This window comes from Triturus cristatus, chromosome 5_2 (genome assembly GCF_964204655.1).
Source record: "Triturus cristatus chromosome 5_2, aTriCri1.1, whole genome shotgun sequence".
NCBI classification, from domain to species: Eukaryota; Metazoa; Chordata; class Amphibia; order Caudata; family Salamandridae; genus Triturus; species Triturus cristatus.
Genome location: NC_140588.1, coordinates 1,069,670,643 through 1,069,696,239, shown reverse-complemented (window position 1 = coordinate 1,069,696,239; position 25,597 = coordinate 1,069,670,643). Strand labels below are relative to the sequence as shown.

The window sequence follows — 25,597 nt, the reverse complement described above, 5'->3', positions numbered from 1 at the left end:
TACAGTATCCCCAATAAATAATTACAAGTATACAGCACCCCTCATATAATCAGATGACACTTCACTTCTTAAGGGCTGATTTGGCCCAGGCACAGCTTGTAGGGTTGTGGAAGGCTTGAGGGGGGAGGCTACTCCCTGGCTGGGACAAGGCTGAGGCCTAAACTGAGGTAGATCAAAGGGGGGAAATACCAATGCCCTGGCTTTCCTTCTCCACACAACCTCTCTAGGTTAGTCCCAGTTCACCCCAGGCACAGTCAGATGGGTTTCAGCACCTCCCTAGCCCCTTAGAATAGTCTCTCAGGTCTCCACAGGGCCTTAGGCGCCCTCTACTCCACTTACTGCCCTTTTTCTGATGTTCCGACGCCGCTGGAGTCGTGTCGACGCCGTGAGGCGGTTCCGGTTCGGTCTCGGCGGCCTCGGCACAATGTCAGTTCTTTGACGACGCCGGCAGGCGGTTCCGGTCCGATGTCGGTGGCCTCGGTTCGATCTCGACCTCCGATTCGACGGCGTCGGGCAGTCTCTTCACGATGTCGACTTCGGGCGGCTCTGGTCCGATGGCGCTCTCGGCTCCGATGACGTCGGCCGGCCTGGCCTCGATGTCGACTTCCGGCGACTCCGGGGTGCGATCCTCACCCCCGACCTCCGGTGCTCCTCCTCACAGGCTCCGGGCGACTCCGGAGTGCGATCCTCACTCCCGACCTCCGGTGCTCCTCTACCTCGGTCTCCGACGACTCCGGAGGGCGGACTTCACTCCTCCGATGACGCCGCTCGCTCGACCTCGGTTCACTTCCTCCTCGACCTCTGGTATTCCTCACGACCTCCGTCGGCGCCCTCTCACGACCTCAGGCGGCTCCGGGTACGACGTCTGCTACTTCAGTCAGCGCCGCTTCTCCACCTCGGGCTCCAGGTCTCAGGCTACTCGACGCCGGACTCCAGGGAAACCAGTTCTCAGGTCAGAATCTTGCTGTTTTCTTGGTTCTAAGGCCTGTTCCTGCTGTCCAGGTCCTTAGGATGGTTTTCTTCTGTCTTTTTCCCACACAGGGCTATAGGCTGGGATCCATCAGTAGGGACAAGTATCAAGGGTGGGTTTATGGACCCCACTCCAGGCACAAGTTTCCACCCCTGCTGCTTCACTCCTTCCTCCTTCACTGTTGTGCTCCTCTCTCTTCACCAGTCAGGTGCCAACTGCCAGCTCCAACTGCCAACTGCCTCTCTTATCCTCCCAACATTCTAAACGGTCTACAAATGTCAGAGTTCTGGAATCTCCTGGAATGTTCTGGAAGGTGCTGGTAGGTTCCAGTGGATGCTGGTGATGTCACAGGTGGCCACCATTTTGTGCTCCAGGCCCTCAGACAGAAGTTTCAGGGGTAGCTAAAATGGCTCCCTGAATCTGCAGCAACACTAAAAAGTCTGGTGGTTCCCAAAAAGGAAAAATTCAAACAGGGGTTGAGGCAAAAGTGGGACAAAATAAATAATGATGAGGAGGGACCACCCAAAGGGCTGACAGGTCTAACACGCGTCCCCCCCAGCTGAAAGTGGGGAGAGCTACCCAACCCCTTGGGAGTTCTCATCACTAAGGCGGAAATACCTTGAGAGACCGTCTGCATTGGCGTGGTCCACTCCAGGCCGATGTTCCACCTGAAAGTCCATCCCCTGTAGGGAAATAGACCACCTCAACAACTTGGGATTCTCCCCCTTCATTTGCATCAGCCAACGAAGGGGTCGGTGGTCGGTCTGAACTAGGAAGTGCGAGCCAAACAGGTATGGCCGCAACTTCTTCAGAGCCCATACCACTGCAAAGGCTTCACGCTCTATTGCACTCCACTTCTGTTCCCTGGGAAGTAGTCTCCGGGATAGGAAGACCACGGGTTGATCCAGACCCTCTTCGTTGAGTTGCGATAACACTGCCCCAATGCCATGTTCTGATGCATCTGTCTGGACAATGAACTTCTTGGAAAAGTCTGGGGCCCTTAAGACCGGGGCCTCGCACATGGCTTTCTTCAATTTCTCAAAGGCTTGCTGACAAGCCTCCGTCCAGACTACCCGTCGAGGTTGTTTCTTGGACGTGAGCTCCGTGAGAGGGGCTACGATGGTACCGTACCCCTTCACGAAGCGGCGGTAATATCCCGTGAGGCCCAAAAATGCTCGGACCTCAGTCTGTGTCTTGGGGGGCTCCCAGGCCATGATGGCCTCGATCTTCGCCTGGAGGGGTTGCACCGCTCCCCTACCCACCAAGTGTCCAAGGTACACTACCGACCCCTGCCCGATCTGGCACTTGCTGGCCTTGATCGTCAATCCAGCTTGTCTCAGGGCCTGGAGAACAGCTTGCAGGTGACGCAAGTGATCCTCCCAGCTGTTACTGAAGACGGCTATGTCATCCAGATAAGCAGCAGAGAAACTCTCCATTCCGGTGAGGATCTGGTTTACCAGGCGCTGAAACGTGGCAGGTGCGTTCTTGAGCCCAAAGGGCATCACACAGAACTGGTAGTGGCCATTGGGCGTGGAGAAGGCTGACCTTTCCCTTGCTCCATCAGTCAAAGAGATCTGCCAGTACCCCGAAGTAAGGTCAAAGGTACTTAGATATTGGGCAGCTCCCAGCCGGTCAATCAATTCATCCGCCCTAGGGATCGGATGAGCATCAGTTTTTGTCACTGAATTCAGTCCCCGGTAGTCCACACAGAACCTCAGTTCTGGTTGGGCACCCGGTGGTGCAGCTTTTGGTACTAACACCACCGGACTAGACCAGGGGCTGCTAGAAGGTTCAATCACTCCTAGCTCCAGCATCTTAGTGACTTCACTATGAATGCTGGCCTTCACCTTGTCTGACATCCGGTAGATCTTGGACTTCACAGGTGGGCTGTCTCCTGTGTCCACGTCATGGACGCACAGGTGAGTCCTACCCGGGACAAGGGAGAACAACGCAGAGTACTGCCCCAGGGCCTGGCGACAGTCCTCCTGCTGTTCAGGAGTTAGAGATGGGGAGAGAATCACTCCCTCCACCGACCCATCCTTTTCCTGAGACGCAAACAGATCAGGGAGAGGCTCGCTTTCCACGTCCTCTCCTCCGTCAGTCACCATCATCAAGATGACTTCGGGCCTCTCGTGGTGGGGTTTGAGGCGGTTGGCATGCAGCACCCGCAGGGGCTGACGAGGGGTCTTCAAGTCCACCAAGTAGGTAGCCTTACCCTTCTTCTCCAACACCTCAAAGGGTCCTGACCAGCGATCCTGGAGGGCACTAAGCTCTCCTGGTTCGATCACCCACACCTTCTGGCCAGGCTCCAACTCCACCGGGTGAGCGTTGTGGTCATACCACGCCTTCATTACTGCTTGGCTGGCTTCCAAGTTGTCAGAAGCTTGCTTCCACAACTTAGCCATTTGGCTCCGGAAGGCCAGCATGTAGCTCACCACATCCTGGGGGAGCTTTCTGGGAGTTCTTTCCCATCCGTCTCTCACCAGGTTAAGAGGTCCACGTACAGGGTGCCCATACAGAAGCTCGAAGGGGCTGAAGCCCACTCCCTTCTGTGGCACTTCCCTGTAGGAAAAAAGTAAACAGGGTAGGAGGACGTCCCATTTCCTCCGCAGGCTTTCAGGCAGACTTCTGATCATGCCTTTTAAGGTTTTGTTAAACCTTTCCACTAGACCATTGGTCTGGGGGTGGTAAGGAGTTGTGAACCGGTAGGTCACTCCACACTCCTTCCACATTGCCCGCATATATGCTGACATGAAGTTGGTCCCCCTGTCGGACACAACTTCCTTGGGAAAACCCACTCGGGTAAAGATTCCCATCAGGGCCCTAGCCACAACAGGTGCTGTTATGGTCCTCAGAGGTATTGCCTCTGGGTACCGTGTGGCATGATCCACCAGAACCAGGATAAACCTGTGACCAGCTGTAGTTGGTGGATCTAATGGACCCACAATGTCGATGCCCACCCTTTCAAAGGGGGTGCTAACGACAGGGAGTGGTTCCAGGGGAGCTTTCAGCTTCACCCCTGTTTTCCCACTGGCTTGGCAAGACACACATGTCCGGCAGTAGGTATCGGACGACACTTTCATCTGAGGCCAATAAAAGTGTGGGACAAGACGGGCGAAGGTCTTGTCTTGCCCCAGGTGTCCTGCCAATGGTATCTCGTGAGCCAACTCTAAAAGGAAGGCTCGATAACGTTGAGGAACTACCAAGGCTCGTGACGATCCATGTAGGGGTGCCTTGGGTTCACTGTAGAGGAGGCCATCCTCCCAGTAAACACTGTAGTTCCCTTCAACGTTCCCTGCTGCCTGGGCTTCGGCCTGTCGCCTCAGCCCCTCAAGGGTAGGGCACTCCCTCTGGCCCTGGCAGAATTCCTCCCTGGACGGGCCTCCCTCCACGTGCCACTCGGCCGGGATGGGTAGGTCCTCCAGGTTGGTAACGTCCCCCTCCGCAGACTCCTGGTCCACCACCTCCGGTGGCCTATCCGTCCTACGGGGTGGAGACGCCGAGGCAGGCTCCTCCTGTCCTCGGTTCTTCCCTTGACTGGCAGCTGGCTGGGCCTTTGTTCCAGGCTCCAGCCGGAATGAACTCCCTCTTCGGGTAGTCTCGGACCTTGTGCTAACACAGGCCCAGTCAGGTGTACCCAGCATCTCTGTGTGAGTCCGGTATTCCACCTCCTTCCAAGCGTTGTGCTCCATGTCATTGCCCAGCAGACAATCGACTGGCACGGCAGGGCTTACGGCAACTCAAAGTGAACCTGCAACCCCCCCCCATTCAAAGGGAACCTCGGCCACGGGATAGTGGCCTGTTCTGCCGTCAGCCATCGCGGCTGGGTGGAGTACATCGGGAATTACCTGCTCTGGAGACACCAGCTGGCTACGCACCATAGTCATACTGGCTCCTGTGTCTCTCAGAGCCTCCCCTCTTTGGCCGTTGATGGTGATCCACTGCCCATACTTTGCGGTATTTGCGGGCACCTGGATCTTAGGAACCATCTCCCGTTCTCCCAGGGACACTAAAGTGACACCCGCCCACTCCCTTCCCTTAGTTAAGGGCATCTCCTCCCCGAGCACTACACTAGCTACTCCGGGGGGCTTTCCTCCAGTGGGAGGGGGTGATCGTTTCTGACACTTCGGATCTCCTTTATAGTGTCCAACGCCACCGCACTCGTAGCAATGGACAACCCTTGGCTGCTGACTCTGGCCAGGATTAGGGTTTCTGGGTGGGTTAGCCTTAGAGGTGAATCCTGTTCCCTTCCCTTGGAAGTTATTTTGGGGGCCTTTGGAGAACTCCTTTTTCTTTTCCCCTCCCTCTTTCTTCTGGGGGGCGCCCTGTCCGGCCTTTTGAGTATCCCCTCCAGTCCCCCTAATGGACACCCGGGTACTAGCCCAAATGTCCGCCTCCTCAGCAAGCTTCCGGGGGCTGGTCAGCTTGCTATCCACCAGGTGTTGCCGCAGTTCAGGGAAACATTTCTCGAGTAGGTGTTCCTTCAGTACTAGGTCAAACAGCTCCTCGTAGTTCCTTACTTCACTGCCCTGAATCCAACCTTCCAGTGCCTTCTTTGCATAGTCCAGGAAGTCCACCCAATTCTGTGTGCCCAGTTTGTGACTACCCCTGAACTTCTGTCTGTACTTTTCAGGTGTTAGTCCAAACTTTCTGATGAGCGCCAGTTTCATGGTGGGGTAGTGGGTCTGCTCATCCTCTTCGAGGCCCAATAAAGCATCCCTACCAGCTGGAGGCATGTACCTATACAATCCTCCTCCCCAATACTTCACTGGAACCCCATGGGCCCTCAACGAGACCTCATAGGCTGCTAGCCACTTGGCGATGTCGTCACCCGCCCCATAGCTAGCTACTATGTCCTTTGGCAGGTAAGGTTTGGATTCCCTGGTGATTTCTTGGTCTTTGCTGCCACCATTAGGAACAGTTGGTGCCCCAATTCTTAAGATCTGAAGCTCTATCTCTTTCAGTCTTATCTCATGAGCCATCCTCTCTTTCTCCGTCTCATGAGCCAACCTCTGTTCCTCCTTCTCCTTCTCCAGCTTTGCTAAATCCCATGTGAGCTGTCTTTTCTCTCTCCGATCTGCTAACTCCACGCTGGATAAGCCCCCGCTAGAGACAGTGCTGCCCTTCCTAGAAAGTGTCCTGGGCCCTGCTGACAGGTTCCCCACCTCAGGTTGGTACATCTCAGCCCCCTCGGGGTCAGGCTCTCCATCCCTGTCTTCCTCCTCAGCCTTGCTTTCTCGGCGTGCCTCCCCCCAAGCCCTTAAGCTGGTTTGGAGTGCACCCTTCTTTGCTCCTGGGGGACAGTACACCCCCTCCCGCTGGCAAAACTCCCTGAGTTGGGCCACAGTGTACGTGTCTAAGTCTTCCAGTACAAACTCCATCTTGCCCACTCAGGTTAGAGGACAGGTTTTGTGCAGTAACAATGTAGGGGGGTACCTTTAGTAATACCTCCTCCCACCACCAGAGTAAATTTGGAAAAAACAAAAACCCACAATTAGGAAGGCCGCTGTGAGAAAACTCCCGGTGTAGGCCTATGGACTACCCACAGTTATTGTTGAGTATATGTAGGCACAGCTCTATCCCACCACTGAACACCAATTTATGTTGGAAACGCCCGCTCCCACTCCGCAGGGTGGTGGTGGACTCCCCGAACACACTGTGGTAGCTTGGCTCGAGTGGTCAGGAAACAGGCGCAGTGCTAAGCATACAATATACCCATACAATAACCATGCGTGCATCCGTTCCAAAAACGACTACACCGTAAAAATTATGAAAATATTCTTCTTTATCTTTTTCTCTTAGTTGCTGATTGGAAAAATAAATAGGTCAATCACAATATACAAGTTTCAATTAGTGCAGGTCAAATAAATATTGGCTGTTTGATGAAATAAATAGGGGTGATCATAAATAACAGGGCATAAATACAAGTGCAATATATACAGACAATTAAATACTTTGAGGCAATAAATACTGTACCAATAAATATTGTACACCAACAAGTCCTGTGGACCTATAAATATAGTGCAGCAATAAATAGATAAAAATTCAATAAATACAGTATCCCCAATAAATAATTACAAGTATACAGCACCCCTCATATAATCAGATGACACTTCACTTCTTAAGGGCTGATTTGGCCCAGGCACAGCTTGTAGGGTTGTGGAAGGCTTGAGGGGGGAGGCTACTCCCTGGCTGGGACAAGGCTGAGGCCTAAACTGAGGTAGATCAAAGGGGGGAAATACCAATGCCCTGGCTTTCCTTCTCCACACAACCTCTCTAGGTTAGTCCCAGTTCACCCCAGGCACAGTCAGATGGGTTTCAGCACCTCCCTAGCCCCTTAGAATAGTCTCTCAGGTCTCCACAGGGCCTTAGGCGCCCTCTACTCCACTTACTGCCCTTTTTCTGATGTTCCGACGCCGCTGGAGTCGCGTCGACGCCGTGAGGCGGTTCCGGTTCGGTCTCGGCGGCCTCGGCACAATGTCAGTTCTTTGACGACTCCGGCAGGCGGTTCCGGTCCGATGTCGGTGGCCTCGGTTCGATCTCGACCTCCGATTCGACGGCGTCGGGCAGTCTCTTCACGATGTCGACTTCGGGCGGCTCTGGTCCGATGGCGCTCTCGGCTCCGATGACGTCGGCCGGCCTGGCCTCGATGTCGACTTCCGGCGACTCCGGGGTGCGATCCTCACCCCGACCTCCGGTGCTCCTCCTCACAGGCTCCGGGCGACTCCGGAGTGCGATCCTCACTCCCGACCTCCGGTGCTCCTCTACCTCGGTCTCCGACGACTCCGGAGGGCGGACTTCACTCCTCCGATGACGCCGCTCGCTCGACCTCGGTTCACTTCCTCCTCGACCTCTGGTATTCCTCACGACCTCCGTCGGCGCCCTCTCACGACCTCAGGCGGCTCCGGGTACGACGTCTGCTACTTCAGTCAGCGCCGCTTCTCCACCTCGGGCTCCAGGTCTCAGGCTACTCGACGCCGGACTCCAGGGAAACCAGTTCTCAGGTCAGAATCTTGCTGTTTTCTTGGTTCTAAGGCCTGTTCCTGCTGTCCAGGTCCTTAGGATGGTTTTCTTCTGTCTTTTTCCCACACAGGGCTATAGGCTGGGATCCATCAGTAGGGACAAGTATCAAGGGTGGGTTTATGGACCCCACTCCAGGCACAAGTTTCCACCCCTGCTGCTTCACTCCTTCCTCCTTCACTGTTGTGCTCCTCTCTCTTCACCAGTCAGGTGCCAACTGCCAGCTCCAACTGCCAACTGCCTCTCTTATCCTCCCAACATTCTAAACGGTCTACAAATGTCACAGAGTTCTGGAATCTCCTGGAATGTTCTGGAAGGTGCTGGTAGGTTCCAGTGGATGCTGGTGATGTCACAGGTGGCCACCATTTTGTGCTCCAGGCCCTCAGACAGAAGTTTCAGGGGTAGCTAAAATGGCTCCCTGAATCTGCAGCAACACTAAAAAGTCTGGTGGTTCCCAAAAAGGAAAAATTCAAACAGGGGTTGAGGCAAAAGTGGGACAAAATAAATAATGATGAGGAGGGACCACCCAAAGGGCTGACAGGTCTAACAGGTTGCTTTAGGAGTCAGGTTTTGGCAGTTACGGAGGACTCTGTCCTAGCTTTATATTTCCGGCAGGGTGTAGAACAGGTCTGCTGTTCATGTGAGGTCTTGATCGAAGGCAGGCAGTCATCCCAGGTTCCTGGAGTCAACAGATGCAGGACGAGTCTACTTTGAAACAGATTTTGTCAAGAGATGCAGACAGGCTGGCAGGGTGGTTACCCAGTTGTAAGAAAGTGGCTCTGTATATAGTGTTCCCAAATGGGTACAGTGTGCACAGAATCCACAGTCCCCAGATGTTTGGCAGAGGCTAAAGTTAGATATAACCTTACTCTCTAAAGTGGTAGCTTGGTCGAGCCGTAAGGCAGTATCAGAGGACAGTGTAAAGCACTTGTGGTACACACTCAGTCAGCAAATGGTCTCACACACTCAATAACTGAACTCTAGGCCAATGGTTTGTATATAAAAATATATGATTGTTTTATTTTAGAACCAATAGGTATCAAAATATACTCTCAGAATGAGATGCTTTGGATAAATGCTTTCAATAGGCAATAGACTTGAATACAGTAGCTACAGTTGTTGCAATGGGCAACACAATTTCAAACACAATTATGCATTGAGCTCAATGGGAATTTCGAAGTAAATGCAATTAGTTACTTTTTGGATTACTTTTCTTACCACAGGACTGGATCCTAGATTCAGTCCTGGGACAGTTCCTGGAAACAGGGGAGTAAAAACGTTTTGGTTAGAAGTATGATTTTTAAGGAATATTATTGCATTTTAAAAGTTGACACTTAGAAACTTTTTCACACAGAATCACCAAGATTATCCTATGGGAGGAGATTCGCTTAGCAGGTAAGTGGGGTTATCGTTACTTTTTCTTACTCCGTGTTGGATCCTGGATCCAGCACTGGGGCATCTCCTGTAAGCAGTTGAAAGAAATAGTTTGTTATATAGGCGATTTTTAAGGAATATTTGAAAGTTTTAAAAATCGACACAGAAGAATTTCTGGTGAAAACCAGGCAATGTTATCCTATGGAAGGAAAATCAAGTTAGCGGCAAGTACAGTTGTAATTACTTTTCAGGGTCAGTGCTGGGCACCAAGATCCAGCACTGGGATCTCTCCTAATAGCAGGTGAGTAATTTTGTTTGTTATTCGGCTGATTTTAGATAAATATTTTAAAGTTTTAAAATTCTACACTTAGAAGAATTTCCAAGGTGAAACCAGTCAATGTTACCCTATGGAAGAACAGTGAGTTATCGGCTTTTGGGTAAGTACTCGACTGGCAGAGTTAAGGTTCTGGGCATAGACTCAGGTAGGTACAGTGGTTACACCCTCAGCAGCACAGGGGCAGCCGGGTGCAGAGACTTAGGCCCAATGTTATCCTATGGCGGGCAGGGGGCCCTTTGGTTGGTGGCTGCTGGCAAGCAGGCCACGCAGCTGTGTGAGCTGGGCTCCTGGTCACTTACTCAGGGCAAGTGGGGACATTTTTCATTTATTTATTTTATTTATAGAGTTTTATATAGCGCGGACTGGACCCTTGGGTATCAGAGCGCTTCACAGTTACATGTGGAACATTTGTAATACAGCACGGATAACAGCATTAATATAATATTCCTGTACATGAGTTTTATCCATTTCTTTTACAAAGTGTAATAGTATTTCTATACACATGATTCTGATGTCCTTTCCGAAAGTTCTCGATCAGACACTTGCCCGGTCGACGTTTGGGTTTTAGTTACAATGCTAAGGTGAACAGTCTAGCCAATGGAAGGAACTTGCTCATTAGGAAGATCTTTGCTTCCTTCTTGAATGTTGCTATGTTTGGAATTTTTCTAATGTTTGGGGGGAGTGAGTTCCAGATTCTGGGGGCTGCTCCGGAGAAAGCTCTGTCATACGTTTTCTTCTTCCGAAAGATGGGTGGTTTCAGCAGCAACTCTTTGGAGCTCCTACCTGGTCTGCTTCCACCCGAAAGCTCTATTTTCTGAGCTAAGTACCTCGGAGATTTGTAGTGGAGCGCTTTGTGTGTGGTACATGCCAGTTTGAATTGAATTCTGGCTTCGTATGGTAACCAGCTTAATGCTTTTAGGTGAGGTGAGATATGATCGAATTTTCTGGATCCAGTAATGAGTCTTGCGGCCGCATTGAGAGAGGCTTTTAGTGGAGCTGTGGAGATTTTTGAAAGACCTGTTAAAGTTGTACATCCATATTCAATCCTTGAAATAACCAAGGATTGGACTGCCAGTTTGAGGTCCGCTGTGGAGATGAGGTTTCATTTTTCTAATATAGTACAGGTGAAACCGGGCACTTTGTCACTGATTTGATGTGGGCTTTCATGTCTAGGTTCTTATCAAGCGTGATTCCCAGTGATTTTGCAGAATCAACTAGTGTAGGTGTGCAGTTTAATGCTGTGATCAGTTTTGTCCATTCCTTCACTTCTGTGGGTTTCTTCGGTGGTGATATTAATAGGAATTCAGTTTGAGCGTTTAGTTTCAAATGATTGCTAGATAACCAGTGTAATGATATTTTTAAGGCCTCATTCATTTTCTTTATGTCTTACAGTGAAGTTATCTTGATGTAGATCAGTGTCATCTGCGTACATGTGATAAAATATGCATGCGTCTCAGAGGATTTCTGTGAGGGGTTCGACATAAAGGTTGAATAATGATGGGGATAGTGTTGATCCTTGAGGGACTCCAATCGAATTTGGGCATGATGGGGAGAGCGTTTGGTTGACCAGGAATCTTTGAGTTCTATTCTGATGGAAGGATTCAAACCATTTCAGAACAGTTCCAGATAGTCCCATCCTGTCTTGAAGCCTGGTTAGCAGTTTTGCGTGGTCTACCGTGTCAAAGGCAGACGACAGGTCAAGAAGAACTAGTAGGCATGTTTGATTGTGATCTAGGGCCTTCAGCGCATCATCCACTATATGTAAGATTGCTGTTTCCGTACTGTGGCCTGGTCTGAATCCGGATTGGCAGTCGTCCAGCAACTTGAATTTGGCGATGTGGCTGCTCAGTTGATTTTGTACACATTTCTCAATCAGTTTGGCGAGTAGTGGGATATTGGTTACTGAGCGAAAATTATTTGGCTCTGCTGGATTCGCTGTCGATTTTTTGATGATGGGAGTTACTTGACCTGCTTTGAGGCATTCCGGTAAGATCCCTTGAGATAGTGAGGCATTTATTATCTTTGTCCATACAGGGACGACGATATGATGGATTCTTTTTAAGCATTTAGAGGGGAGGGGGTCATTGTAGTGGTTGTTAGGTTTGATATCCGAGAGTTGTCAAATGGTATTTTGGTCATATAGCTTGAAGGTTGCCCAATGTGCATTGTTTTTCAATCTCACGGTCGTTTGTTTTGGTATCATTGTTTTGTGTTGGTAATTGACTAGGGAGATTGTCGGCTGCCAGCCTGAGCTCTCTTTCTAGCGTGTTGTCCTGGTCAGTGAAGAATGTAGAGAATTCTTCGCAGCTCAGTTGAGTTTTAATGGTTTCGTGTGCAGATTTGGCCAGCTTATTAGATTGTTGTTTTAATATCTCGAATAGTCTCCGTGGTCTGATTTTGGCGCTGTCAAGTTCCAATCTAAAGTATTCCTTCTTGGAGTTTAGTACTTTTTTGTTGTACTCGTTTCTGATCTGAGTGTTTTAAGCTGGGGGATGATGGGTGCTGGCTCCATTTCCTTTCAGCAATCCTCAATTTACCCCCATCTTCATTCAATGTCTCATTAAACCATGGATTTTTATCCTTCTCAGAAATTCTTTACTTTTAGTGGCATGGTGGAGTTGACTACATTAGTCATTGATTTGGTGTAGTATTCAGTGAGTTCGTTAACATTCAGCAAGTTGTTACGCGGATCTATTCCCTTCTCACATCTTGCTATTAGTAGCTCCATAGTAGGGTCTTTGGTGTCCCGGGTCCACTTTCAGTTTGACAGGCTGCGCGGTCCTGCTCTTTTTTATATTGGGTATTGGTGGTCTGACCAATCACAAGAAGCGATTGATTGAATGGTGATATCTTTCCTCTTTGAGATTACCCAGTCTAAGGTTGCCCCTTTCGAATGGGTTGGTTGTGTGCATGCTTGAATAAGGTTTAGATCTGTGAAAAAGTCTTTAAGAGTGTCGATCTGTTTGTCATTTGTCATCCCAGTGTAAATTGAAGTCGCCTAGGAATATGTTATTAATGGGATTGTTAGTTAGCCGTGATGATCTCCATTAACTGTTCCATGAACATAGCATTATTGCCTGGTGGGTGGCAAAGCGCATGCAGGTTGCATCTTTGATTGTCTGCTGTTCTTACATTGATGCCTAGGTATTCACAGGATTCGTGAGGGTCGGACTGAATTTGGTTGTCCGAGCGGTGTATGCAGGCTATACCACCGCCTGTCTTATTTCGTCTGTCTAATCTCACGATGTTATAGCGAGGGGGCACCAGAAGATCTATAAATGGGGAAGAGGATTCCGTAAGCCATGTTTGTTAGAATAGTTACATCGATTTCCTGGCTAACTATGAGGGCAGCGATGTCTGAAGCATGTTTTGCTGCGGACCGACAGTTGAGCAGGAGGCATAGTAGTGGTTTCCCTGTATTGTTCATTTCTCGAGTATCGGCAGATAGCTGGACTTGTAGATTATTAAGGTTGGGTTTCCTATTCTTAGGCCAGGATTTTCCATTAGTATCAATCGGTACGGATTTAATTTCCTCTGCTGCTAGCTTCCGGCTCATATGAGCGCAATATGGTTAATGTTTCATCGTCGGATTGGTATTTAAGATTTCTCTCTGGTCGGTTATGTCTATTTGATACTGGCATGGTTGTCTCTCTATTCTTTTCTTGAGAGCTATGCACTGATTTATGGGCGTTTTCGACTTTGGCGTGGGTGTTTGCCGTGATTGAGTATTTTTTCCAAAGATTGTAATGCCCTTGAAATGTCCTTTGACATGTTACCCACTTTTGTTTGAAGAGCTTCAAATTCCTTTTGAGACTGAGAAGATATCATGAGAGTATGTGTCTGCCTATTTCGGGTTTTGTTGTCATTGTTTCAGGGGTAAGTGGCAGTGGGGTGGGGTGCGCTCCCTACGTCCTGTGCTCTAGATCTTACGTTACAATAAGAGTTTCTTAAAGTCATTGAAGTACCTTGTGATGTTGATGAATATGGTATGAGAGGGGTGTTAGCTTTCGTATCCTCTACTTCCAGAAGGAGGTTCCCGTTGACTGTTCTGCATGTAGTCAAAGCTCGAGATGGTGGCGTTTATACTTCGCTGAGGTGGCGTCGGTGCGGTATTGGCATATGGTGTGGAATTTTCACATGTCTCTGTATCACTTCCATCTAATGAGCCTCCTGTTAGCGTTGTGTCTCCTGGTATCATAGTAGTTTGTGGATCTAGAGCATCTAGAGGGTCTCTGATTGCGGAGTCTGTGGCGGCATTGTTGGAGGTGAGTAGTGTGTCTTGTGTGGTCCATTGTTGAACAGATAAGTCTTGAGTGGTCTACGTACTCTTTAAATGTTGGAAAAAAGTTGTCAAACTTTTCTAGCTCGTTGTTGGCTGCTTGTACAAGTACAATGCCGTTCTTGTAGATAGTTCTGCATAGCTCCGCTCTAAGTCTCGGTGACGGTGCGACCATAAACTTTGTGCCATGTGTGATGTTGTTTAGGTTTTCTACGTAGACCATCTTTGTAATGGCAGTGCACCATTTATTTGTTTTTCTGGTGAAAATCATCAAGTCGTTAATAATTATGCCTTTGTTTAGGTTGAAGTAGGGGGTTAGAGATCAGAGTTTCTGGGTGTTTTCTAATTAGGTTGTGTTTGAATTTTTTGACTGCATTCTTAGATAGGTTAGTTGGGTATTTTATGACAAAGGAGTTAGTGCCTGCTGGTTCTAAATTGAATTCCGCCATTATTTACTGAGAGGAGATTGGTTTCCGCCTAGAGGAGACTTTACTTGTATGTCATTATCTGTCTTCCGGTGCTTGCCGGTCAATTTATTGTTGCTGTGCCCTCTTCGCCCTCCTGGGTCTTATATTTCCCTTAGTTGAGTTATGCTGAGCCCTTCCAAGATGGCCGCTGTCTTATACTTCGATGTTTTAGGCTCATCTTATGTCTGTGAGGTCCTTTTCTATTTTGCTGCCCAGTCCTTTGTTGCCCTTTCGATGTTGCCATTCTTTGGGGGGTAGGGTTGATTTGTTAATATAGTGCAGTCCCTTTTCTCTTGATGGTCCGGGCATTGGGTGAAGAGAGAGCAAGAACTAAAGCAGGCTACACTGACACTGGATGCCTTAACTAGATTTCAGTACAGGTTAATACAGTTAAATTATGTCCGCGTCAGCCGCCATTTTAAAGTCAGGCAGCCAGCAAAGCAGTAATCTGCAGCCTTACTGGGGGGAAACCAGTGCGTTGATTACGAGAATCCAGCGATCCGAGCGATGTTGCTGATAAGACCTTGGCTGGTATGCAGCGCTTTAGAAAAGCGCCGCTCCAAATTGCATGCAGTCGATCACCTGGTTACATACCAGCGCCCGGCCTCGCATAGAGAGCTCCGATGCGGGTGCGCATCGTCTGATCTGTATACATCAGCATTGGGGTGTGCGTAGTCTGACCTGTATACAGCGTTTATCTAATCATCCGATGCAGACGGGACGACCCTGGGTGACCGCCGCTCTATCTTGCGATCATCTGGCTACCAGGCAACCATCGGGGGACGGTGCGCTGAACGATCTTCTCTCGTAGGGCAAGTATCTTTCCCCATGTGATCCAGAGTGCAGGCGTTAGAGAGACAGGTGGATGACTGAAGGACGGGTGGATAGTGGGGTTTGCACGGCGTTTTTACCAGTATTGGTTATCCCAAACCCCGGAGCTCTAGCAGCAAGCTCCCTCCTTAGCGGCCATCTTGCGATGTTGCACTGCCAGGGGTACTCGGGCGGCTGGGTGCAAGGTGCTTTTGAGCCGTGAGCCACTCGATGGATTTCAATAGAGAAGCTCAGTGACGAACAAAGGCTGCAAGCTCGGGGACGAAGATTCTTCAGCTGCGACCACCACTTCGAGAGGTAAGTTGGGAAGTTGGAGGATAGGTAGGCACCCAGGAGTTGGGCACAGGGGAGCCACAGGGCGCCAGGGTGCCTTTTGGCATCAGGAAATCTTACCCTCTGCTCGTCGCAGTTGGGGCAGGGGGGGGGGGGGAAATCTCTGGTGTTCAGGCTGCAGGCGTCGTCAGGAGCGTCGAGGAGGGTCCTTGGGTGCTGGATTCGGGGTCACATCCTCGTGGTCTTTGTCCACTCCGGCACAGGCCAGGCTTGGCGGATGCAGTGTGCAGGAGTCGCGGTTCCTGGTTGGCACCAGGGGCTTGTTACTTGCTTTGAGCAGAACCACTGCTCATCGGAGTCCCAGTCTTTAAGAGTCACAAGGCAGTCAGGTCCTTCGGGGTTTTTGAGGTTGCTGACCACTGGAGACGCCAGGGTTTAGCAGGAGCAGGTTCGAGGGTCGACAGGCCTGTAGGGCTGGGGCCAAATCAGTTGGTGTCTTCCTCTTGTTAGCAGTTGCACGGCAGGTCTTCTGGTTTCTTGATCTTCTTGCTTGTTTCGGGATCTGAGGAAGGTTGGTTCAGGGTGCCCCTAAATACTAAATTTAGGGGTGTTACAGGTAGGTAAAGGGAAGGAACCAATGGGGAGTTCACCCCCTATCTTGCCACTCTCCTGTGGGAGGGGGCCAGTAGTCTAGTCCTGATTGGGCAGGGCTCCCCATCTTCAAGATGGGGAGAGCCCGGAGATGTGCTTCACCTCACCTCCCCCACCTGAGGAGTGGGGTTGGCAGAGGCTGGCACACCCACTTTCCTCCCTTGGGGTTTTCCACCAGAGTGGGTGTCAGAACCGGTGGGGGCCAGTTGCTGAGTACAGCAAGTGGCCTGGAGAAGCTCACAAAGGCAGCATGCCTTTGAAGCTTACCCCCTGTCCATTCTGGGGGAGGTGACCTAGCACCTCGCCCAGGATGTGCATTGTTGCAGGCTCAGAAGTGCGGATGGCTCTACGCAGGGGTCCAGCAACATGTCTGCTGTGTGGCAGCCTAAGCAGCCCCTCAGACAGGACGTGGATTGTAGGTTAGGTTCAGGGGGCAACTCCAAGTTGCTCTCCGTCGCGCATGGTACATTAAACCCGCACTGATGCCAGTGTGGGATTTAATGTGCTAAGAAGATGTATACCAAACTTCTCAGTCTTCAGTATTGCCATCATGGTGCTGTGGAGTTCTTGTTGACGACCTGCCAGCACCATATACTCTTAATGGCAGCACTGCACTTAGTGGCCAGGAATGGACCTGGGTACTGTAGGGGCACAGGGCTCATGCTCCTGTGCCCACACCACTGGCATAGGGCACCCAGCTAGAAGGGTGACTGAGGTATGCCAGGGCAGTGTGTGTTGTGGGCATGGCACACAGGGATGTGTGCCATGTCGACTGTTTAGTTCTGCACCAAGACACTCCGCCTGCAAAGGCAGTGTGTGTGCGTGTGTCAGGGTACAGGGCCTCTAAGGTTGGCACAATAAGTGCTGCAGCCCTTAGGGGCCTTCTCTGGTCACAAGGCCCTGGGTACCATTTACCAGGGGCTGACATGTGGCCAGAGATGCCAATTGGGTTTAGGCTTCATGCAGTTTTTAGGGAAGGAACACAGGCCCTGCGTACCCGATTGGCAGGAGCCCAGGGAACACTCCTTCAAAGTACATCAGCAAAAAGTGGGGGCATACCATGCAAGGAAGATAGCATTTTCTCACACCAGTCAGCCGCTGCTTCTCTCCCCTCTGCTTCTGCAGCTCTTCGGTGTCTGTAGGAAGCTGTCTGTGTTAACACCAAAGTGAGATTTAGTGTGCAAAGAGCACAGTGGAACGCAAAAACTAGGTAGAGGTAAAGTAGATAGCACCTCACTATTTGTGGTAGTGTGATCGAGCAGTAAGGCAATATCAGAGGACAGTGTTAAGCATTTGTTGCACACACTGTCAGCAAATGAATTCATACACTCAGACTGAACTTCAGACCAATTGTTTTTGTATAAAAATATTTTTATTTATTTTATTCTCTAGAACCAAGCAAGCCTGGAACAGGTAAGCAATAAATACTTTACAGTAGTAATGCAGTTTGTAAACAGTTTGAATTTCAATTGTATATGCACTCGGTTTTGATTTACAGTACTGTTACTGGGAAATGCAAGGCTTTGGAAATACAGTACATATCCTTTGAATGGGCTTTTTAGTAAAATAACCAGTAAATTCCTTAGATTACTTTTCTTTCACAGTGTAGTTATACCTGGATACTACACTGGGACATTTCCTGTAAACAGGTAAGTAAAAGCGTTTAGTACAGTTGTAAAAGATTCATAGATTTTCCAACTCCACACTTAGAAACTTTTCATAGAAAAACAGTCAATGTTATCCTATGGAGAAAAATTGGGTTATCGGTTTAAACGCAAGTACTTTGTTGTGGCAGTTGGCGTTCTGGGGGTTAGACTCAGGGGCCCCCCAGGGGCAAGGATGCATTCTTGTTACACCCTCAACGGCACTAGGGCAGCCGGGTGCAAAGTGCTGAGGCACAATATTATCCAATAGGGCATAGGGGGACTCCAGTTGGTGGCTGCTGATGAGCAGGCCACTGGGTTGTGGAAGCAAAGCTCCTAGATTTAAGCTCAGGTCAAATGGGGGTTTAGGCCAGCACAAAAGATGCATCCTCAGCAGCACTGGGGCGGCCGGGTGCAAGTGTTTTGCCGTAGGGGTGCCCAGTAGCTTTCAATGGGGAGTCTACGGTTTGCGAAAGCACTGCAGGCTCGGGGGCGTCGGTTTGGCCACCCAAGGCCGTGGGGAGTCTAGTGCAGGGGTGCCTTTTAGGGTCGGATCTTACCATCTCCTGGTTGCGGTTGGGGAGACCTTCCGGTTTGAGGCAGGTCAGGGGTCGCCTCTGTTGTTGGATCACTCGAACTCGGGCTGTGGGCATCGGGTGCAGAGTGGTGCAAACTTGCGGAGTTGGAGTCTGTTTGAATAAATCCGGTGTTCAAAGGAGACAGTCTTTGGGATTGAAGGCAGACAGGTCCTACGGGTTTCTCAAGGCTGCTGGACACACCAGGATTTCCCTGGAGCAGGTTTGAGGTGGGGACATGCCAGTAGGACTGGGGCCCAAGTTAGTGGGTGTCGTCCTCGTTAGCTTCGGCACAGCTGTTCAGTCTTTTTCTTCTGGTTTCTTGTCTGAGGAGGCAAGGTTCAGGGGTGCCCCTAAATACTAGATTTAGGTGTGTTACGGGTAGGTAATCGGTTGGGAAAAGGTCCGTTCCCTGGGGTGGGTACACCCTCCTCCCCCATTATGCCAGCCTCCAGTGGTTGGGGGGCATTTCCCTGGTTGGTTGAGTCCCCCCCCCCCCCCCCATCTGCAAGATGGCAAGGGCTGAGAGTTGGACTACCTCGCCTCCTCCACCGGAAGGGTGGAGTTGGCAGAGGTGGGCACACCGCTCTTCATTTGTTTTCCCGCCGGTCCTCCCGCCCATAGTGGGGGTCAGAACCAGTGGGGACCAGTTGCTGAAAGCAGCAAGTGGCCTGGGGAAGCTCACAAAGGCAGCAAGTCTTTGAAGCTTCCCCTCCGTGAACCCGGCCCATCCTGGGGGAGGAGAATTGACACCTCGTCCCAGGATGTGCATTGTTTCAGGTCCCAGAGAGCAGCAGGCTCTAGACCCAGGGTCCAGAAACATGTCTGGTGGTGGCAGCTGAAAGCAGCCACTCAGCCTAGACACTAGTGGTAGGTCGTTTTTCAGGGGGCATCTCCAAGATGCCCTCTGTGTGTAAATTTTCATTAAACCCACACTGATGCCAGCGTGTGATTTAATGTGCTGAGAAGTTTGATACCAAATTTCTCAGTTTTCAGTGTAGCCATTATGGTGCTGTTGAGTTCGTAAGTAAACTCCCAGCAACATATATTCTTAATGGCAGCACTGCATTTACAATGTCTAAGAATTGACATGGACACTCTAGGGGTAGACCGCCCTAGCACCTGCACCCTCACCACTGGTATAGTGCACGCAGCTAAAGGGGAGACTGATCTGGATGAAGATCAGCCGACTGAAGCTGAACACGGATAAAACGGAGGTCCTCATCCTCGGCTCCAACCCTTCAGCCTGGGACGACTCCTGGTGGCCGACAGCACTGGGGGGAGCACCGACACCAACGCAACCAGGGAATCATCCTTGACACAACGCTCTCAAGGACCAAGAAAGTCAACGCCGTCTCCTCCTCCAACACCCTCCGCATGATCTACAGGTGGATCCCGACAGATACAAGAAGAACAGTCACCCAGGCCCTCGTCAGCAGCAGACTGGACTACGGAAACGCACTCCACACTGGAGCCCCGACCAAGCTCAAACGACTGCAACGCATCCAAAATGCCTCGGCATGACTGATCCTCGACATACCATGCCACGGCCACATCTCCTCACCCCCCACCCCCGCCCCCCCCACCTGAGAAACCTGCACTGGCTCCCCGTCAACAAGTGCATATCCTTCAAGCTCCTCATCCACACAAACAAGGCACTCCACAAGACCGGCCCAGCCTACCTCAGACTACTTTCTATCTACATCCCCAACCGCCAGCTCCGCCGACCTCGCACTCGCCACCGTCCCGCGCATGTGAAGAACCACCGGCGGGAGATCTTTCTCCCACCTCGCCTCCAAGACCTGGAACACCCTCCCACTGAGCCTACGACAGACCCAAGCCCTGCTGACCTTCAGGAGGCTACTCAAGACCTGGCTGTTCAATCAGTAGCGGTCCCAATTCCCCCCTCCCAGCGCCTCGAGACCCTCACAGGTATGTAGTGCACTCTACAAAGGTTTGATTGATTGTAAGCATAGCACCCAGGGATGTGTGCAACCCTACAGAAAGAGGGCACGTTCTCACAGAAGACACCCCATCCAATATTTATAGGACGCGAACTAATTGCCCTCACATGGGTTCCTCCATCAACTAAAGTTGTGGTGATGACCGGAAGGAACTCACATTAACTGGTGGGCAGGAAGGCAGACGTTCCAGACCTCCTGTGGCTAGGCGCCAGTCTACTAGAGGAATCGGCCCTATAGGGCTTTGGGGGATGAGGCAGACTGGGACTCTCCCTATTAGTAGATAGTCTATCAAAGGACACCTGGTCCTTCTCAGATCTCATGGAAGGATATGGTCTGCCTCATATCGAATTCTACTGCTACAGTCAACTGAGATATGCTCTCGCACCTTACTCGAGGGACGTACAGAATTTATCAGAATTTAGTCCACTGAGGCAAAATGGACTGTCCCCTACAGAGGGAAGGGAGGTTCTACAATTTTCTTTTACTACTTTGTTTATGTTACGATTAGATAAGATGGGTAGGGAAGCTTCCATGGCTGAAGGGCACAGTGTGGCATCTTCGATCCTTGGCACGAGCGGCTATGAATTGGTCATTACTCCGTTACATATGGAGAGTCTGGGAACTAGATGCAAGCGAATAACATGGAATGTGCAGTGTTCGAATAGTCCTGTAAAACGTAACCAGGTATCCGCTTATCTCCGGAATAGCAGTGGCATTTCTTAAGGAGACCTCCTTCAGGGTGTCCTGTATTAAATACCTAAGGAAAAGGTGGCATGGGCAAGCCTTGACCACGTCCTTCTAGGGATATGCCCTGGGAGCCTGGATATGGGGAGCCCTGGGGGTCACGTTCTAACACACACTAGTTTGCCTGCATGGAGAGGGAGGATAGGTCACCCTGGAAGGGGCGCTTGACACACATGATCTCCGTCTCAAACGTATACGCTTCAAACGCCGACGATGACTATATTGGTATGGTGCAGATGGTCGCGCAGGTCTCCCTAGTACGTAGGTCACCCAAGCAGGTGGCTTTAACTGTGAACTGGATGGCCAACTAGATAAATTGTGTTGGCTCTCGAAAAAAGAGAACTCCAACAATCAATTAAGGAGACTTTAACAATAGTAATCCCAAAGCTAGTTAAAGACCCCATGGAGATGGGATCGTATCGGCCTCTCTCTATGTTGAATGTGGATCTCAAATGTCTTAGTCATGTGTTGGCAGATAAGCTGCTTCTCCGTCTCCCACGACTAACGCACGACGATCAGTTGGGCTCTATCCCGCAGAGGAATACGCGACTCAACATATGTCGGCTAGCTCATGTTTTGCATACACCAGAGTTGAACGGTGACCAATAGGCTTAGCTTTTTTGGCTTTGATGGGAAAGAGCACTTATAAAAGTGGTAGTCTTGCCAAGGTGCTTATAAGTCATGCAGGGCACCTTCTAGGAGAGTAGCCAGAGTGTATTTCAAGATATGGGCTCGCTTGGTGGAGCTCCTCTGGAATGGCAAAAGATATAGACTAGGACTTGCCTCACTTTGAAGAGATTGGGAAAACGGAAGAAATGGAAGTTCCAAATTGGGAACTCTTAGCTGGCAGACCACTTACAGCACGCTGTGCAATGGCTGGACGGGAAACCCAACTGTGAGAGGTCCTTGCTGGGGGACAACCATGGTGGCCACCAGCTTGCAACACTGTTGATGGGGGGGAATTACCCACATTTGATTCGTCTGAAGGGCAGGTTTTGGGAACAGGCAGTACAGTGGGTAATAAAGGGGTGCCCTATTCCCTTAACCTTGGCATGTGGATAGTACATCCTTGGAGCAAATAGAGAGCTTGAGGTCAGTTGATAAGTGGCAGGAAGGGATGTGTGTATAATGTTGACTGACCTTTACCCAGACAGTGTTCATTACTGTTCGAAATGGGGGTCTCTAGTTGGCCATGGTTTGCACCTTTGTTCAAGTAGGGACCCTTCCTTCTAGTCAGGATAAGAGAATTACACTCCTAAAATAACCCCTGCTCACCCCATTGATCGCTTGGCATGAGCAGTCATCTTAGAGGCAGTGTGTAAAGCATTTGCACATAACCAACAGTAATACAGTGTAAGCACTACAAAAGGACACCACACCAGTTTAGAAAAATATCCAATATTTTTATATACTTTAAATACCAAAACCGATAAAATCCCACAATACAGTAGTTATTAATCTTCAGTTATCAAAATAACCTTGAAAAACAGTTCCTTGAAGTCGATAGCTTCCTCTGGGCCAGCTACGGTGTCATAGACCCGCAAAACAGTACCTTTAGAAATGCACGGTGACGGCGACCTCTCCTTGAGCTCCGAAAGCACGGCGTCCGCCAGCATCAGTTCCGGAGGTCGGTGCAGGAGTCGGGCCCTTGAAGTCATACGCGTTGCAGATCGAACTCTCCGCGGTTGAAGTCAGGAGCGCTGGTGTCGGGTGCTGCTGTGTGAAGTGCAGTGGTGCGGTGTGCTTTGCCCTCAAGTCGCGGTGCGAGCAGCGGCTTGGTGGTGGTGTCAGATGGCGTCGGTGAGACCAGGGTCGTGGTGCGAAGTGATGCGGTGCTTGTCGCAGTGCTGGCAGGTCACGTGCAAGCAGTGGCGTAGTCGTTGCTGAAGCGCTGTCGTCGGCTGATGAACTGGAGTCAATGGCGCCGGCAGGCCAAGGCTGCGGTGCGGGATGAGGGCGGTGCATCGTGTAAATTTATGAACGGTTCCCTCGAACCGCAGTGCAAGCAGCAGCGCAGCGTTTGTGTGGAGCGATGTCGTCGGGGATACCAGGGTCGCGGTGCGAAGTGATGCGGTGCTTGTCGCAGTGCTGGCAGGTCACGTGCAAGCAGTGGCGTAGTCGTTGCTGAAGCGCTGTCGTCGGCTGACGAACTGGAGTCAATGGCGCCAGCAGGCCAAGGCTGCGGTGCGGGATGAGGGCGGTGCATCGTGTAACTTTATGAACGGTTCCCTCGAACCACAGTGCAAGCAGCAGCGCAGCGTTTGTGTGGAGCGATGTCGTCGGGGATACCAAGGCTGCATCGTAATGCGAGGCGATGTGGAGTGCGGTGCCCACAGGTCGCGGTGCAAGCAGCAGCTCAGCGGCAGTGTCAGAAGGAACTGAGTCGGCAGCATCGGGTTGCTTTTTCTTCTGTTGCAACACAAAACACACCGTCCCCAGTGCTGAGGGCATTAGAACTTGAAGCCTTTGCTGTTCCTGAGACTTCTTCAACAAGGGGCAAGCTCTACCTCAAGCCCTTGGAGAAACTCACAAAAAATAGGATTGCAGAAAGTCCAGCCCAGTCCTTTCACTGCCCAAGACAGAAGCAGCCACTACAGGCCAACACATCAAAGCACTCAGCAAAGTGGTAGTTCCTCCTCACAGCTTCTCCAGCACTTCTTGGCAGTCTTCTTGGTCCAAAAGAGTTCTAAAGTTAAGGGGTTTGGGCCCCACTTTTTATAGCCCCAAATCCTTTGTCCTCTCAGGCAGAGTGTCTGTGCCCAGTCAGAACCAGTTCTGCCCTCTCTGGTGTGGTTTCCTGGCAGGAGGTAGAGACAGCATTGTCAGAGGCAGACCAGGCCATTTCAGGTGAAAGGAAATATCCTTCCCCTACTCTAAATGCAGCCCAGGTCTATTCATCCCTTTCCTGACCCACCCAGACTATCTGGAACCACTGCTCTTCGGCTGAGCAATAAAACACATACTTTCTAAAAAGTGGTATTTTCAAACACAGAACGTAAAACTCACCTCCACTAAAAGATGCATCTTTAGATTCCTCGCTCAGGCATACTAAACTTTATTTCTCTACCTAGTTCCCAGGGCCAGTTATGTTTATAAGATGGTATAAACAAACTACCCATTCTGTCCTATGGGAACAGGTAGCCTTGCAATAGTGAAAAACAAAATTGACAGTAATTCATTATCAAGACATGCCACACACCAGGACATGTCCTACCTTTCACATACACTGCACCCTGCCCACAGGGGAACCTTGGGGGTGACCGACATGTAAGAAAAGGGATGGTTAGGGCCTGGCAAGTGGTACACTTGCCAAGTTGACATGGCAGTCCCAGACTGCACACAGGCTCTGCAATGGCAGGCCTGTGTTTCACTTACAGGCGGTTTGCGTGGTTGGCACAATCCAGTGCTGCAGCCCACTAACAGCCTTTGAGTTACAGGCCCTGGCACACTCAGTGCATTTTACTAGGGACTGACAAGTAAATCAAATTTTGCCAATCATGGAAACACCAATCCATACCACAATTTACAACAGGAGCATTTGCACTTTAACAGTGAACAGCAGTGAGAAAGTGCGCAGAAACACTAAGCCAGAGTCAAAACCGGGAGGTCAGAAAGCAAAAATCAGGGGAAACACCCCAAAAGATACCAAGTCTAACAATTACCTTACAAGATGTGAGGGGGACATTCAACCTGGATCCTGGCTAGTTCCTCCATTAAGCCAAAATCTCTCCAACAGCACACCAACTATGGAATCCAAACACACACACGTAGCCATGCGGTCAATGGCAGAGGGACGAATGATTATAACTCATCTCTATTGTGCACTGCATACAGATAGGCAAGTAAAGCTGCTATATATAGAAGAAACATGGCAGCACTTAAGTGACAAACCCATCTCACCCAAGGACTGTACCAAGATGACTGCAGAGCTCTGTAAGGTGTCAGTATGTGCTAGGTTCAAGCAGACAATACATTATAGGGCATATGACCTACCTTTCCCCCCTATGCAACTGCATACCTTAAATGCATGAAGAGATCAGTGTTCCTCTATGCGGAGCCGGACTTCCTACATGTGGTATGGCACTGCCTGGTTATAGTCTCCTTCTGGCTTGAGATACTGTCCCAGCTTAAGGGTGCGTCAGGATTGCATGTCCCACGCTAAGTTAAGTGTGTGCTGCGAGTCCTCCCAGAGGACTCAAAGGCGATTAAGCAGGTGATTTGCAATACCAGGTCTCACAGCGGCAAAGAGGTGCATAGCAATCGAATGGTTAAGCCCTAGACTCCAGACAAGGAAAGCTTGGGCGAAAGATCGAAGCTAGTGGGCAGGGGCAGAAGAGGCACATACGAGTTGAGAAAGCACAAGATGCCCTACTTGCCTAGAGTGCAATAACAGGGACTGTTGGAAACCCCCCTGGTCATTCCCAAACTAAATCTGGCCAATCGAGTGGTATGGATGGGTGATGCGAGAT

The 25,597-nt window shown here is 50.3% G+C and overlaps 1 protein-coding gene across 3 annotated transcripts in view; it reads right to left on the bottom strand.

Moving 5' to 3' along the window:
- The window catches only part of KIF4A (kinesin family member 4A), a 286,675-nt gene that overhangs the window by 222,907 nt on the left and 38,171 nt on the right, over positions 1-25,597 (bottom strand). The window lies entirely within an intron of this gene.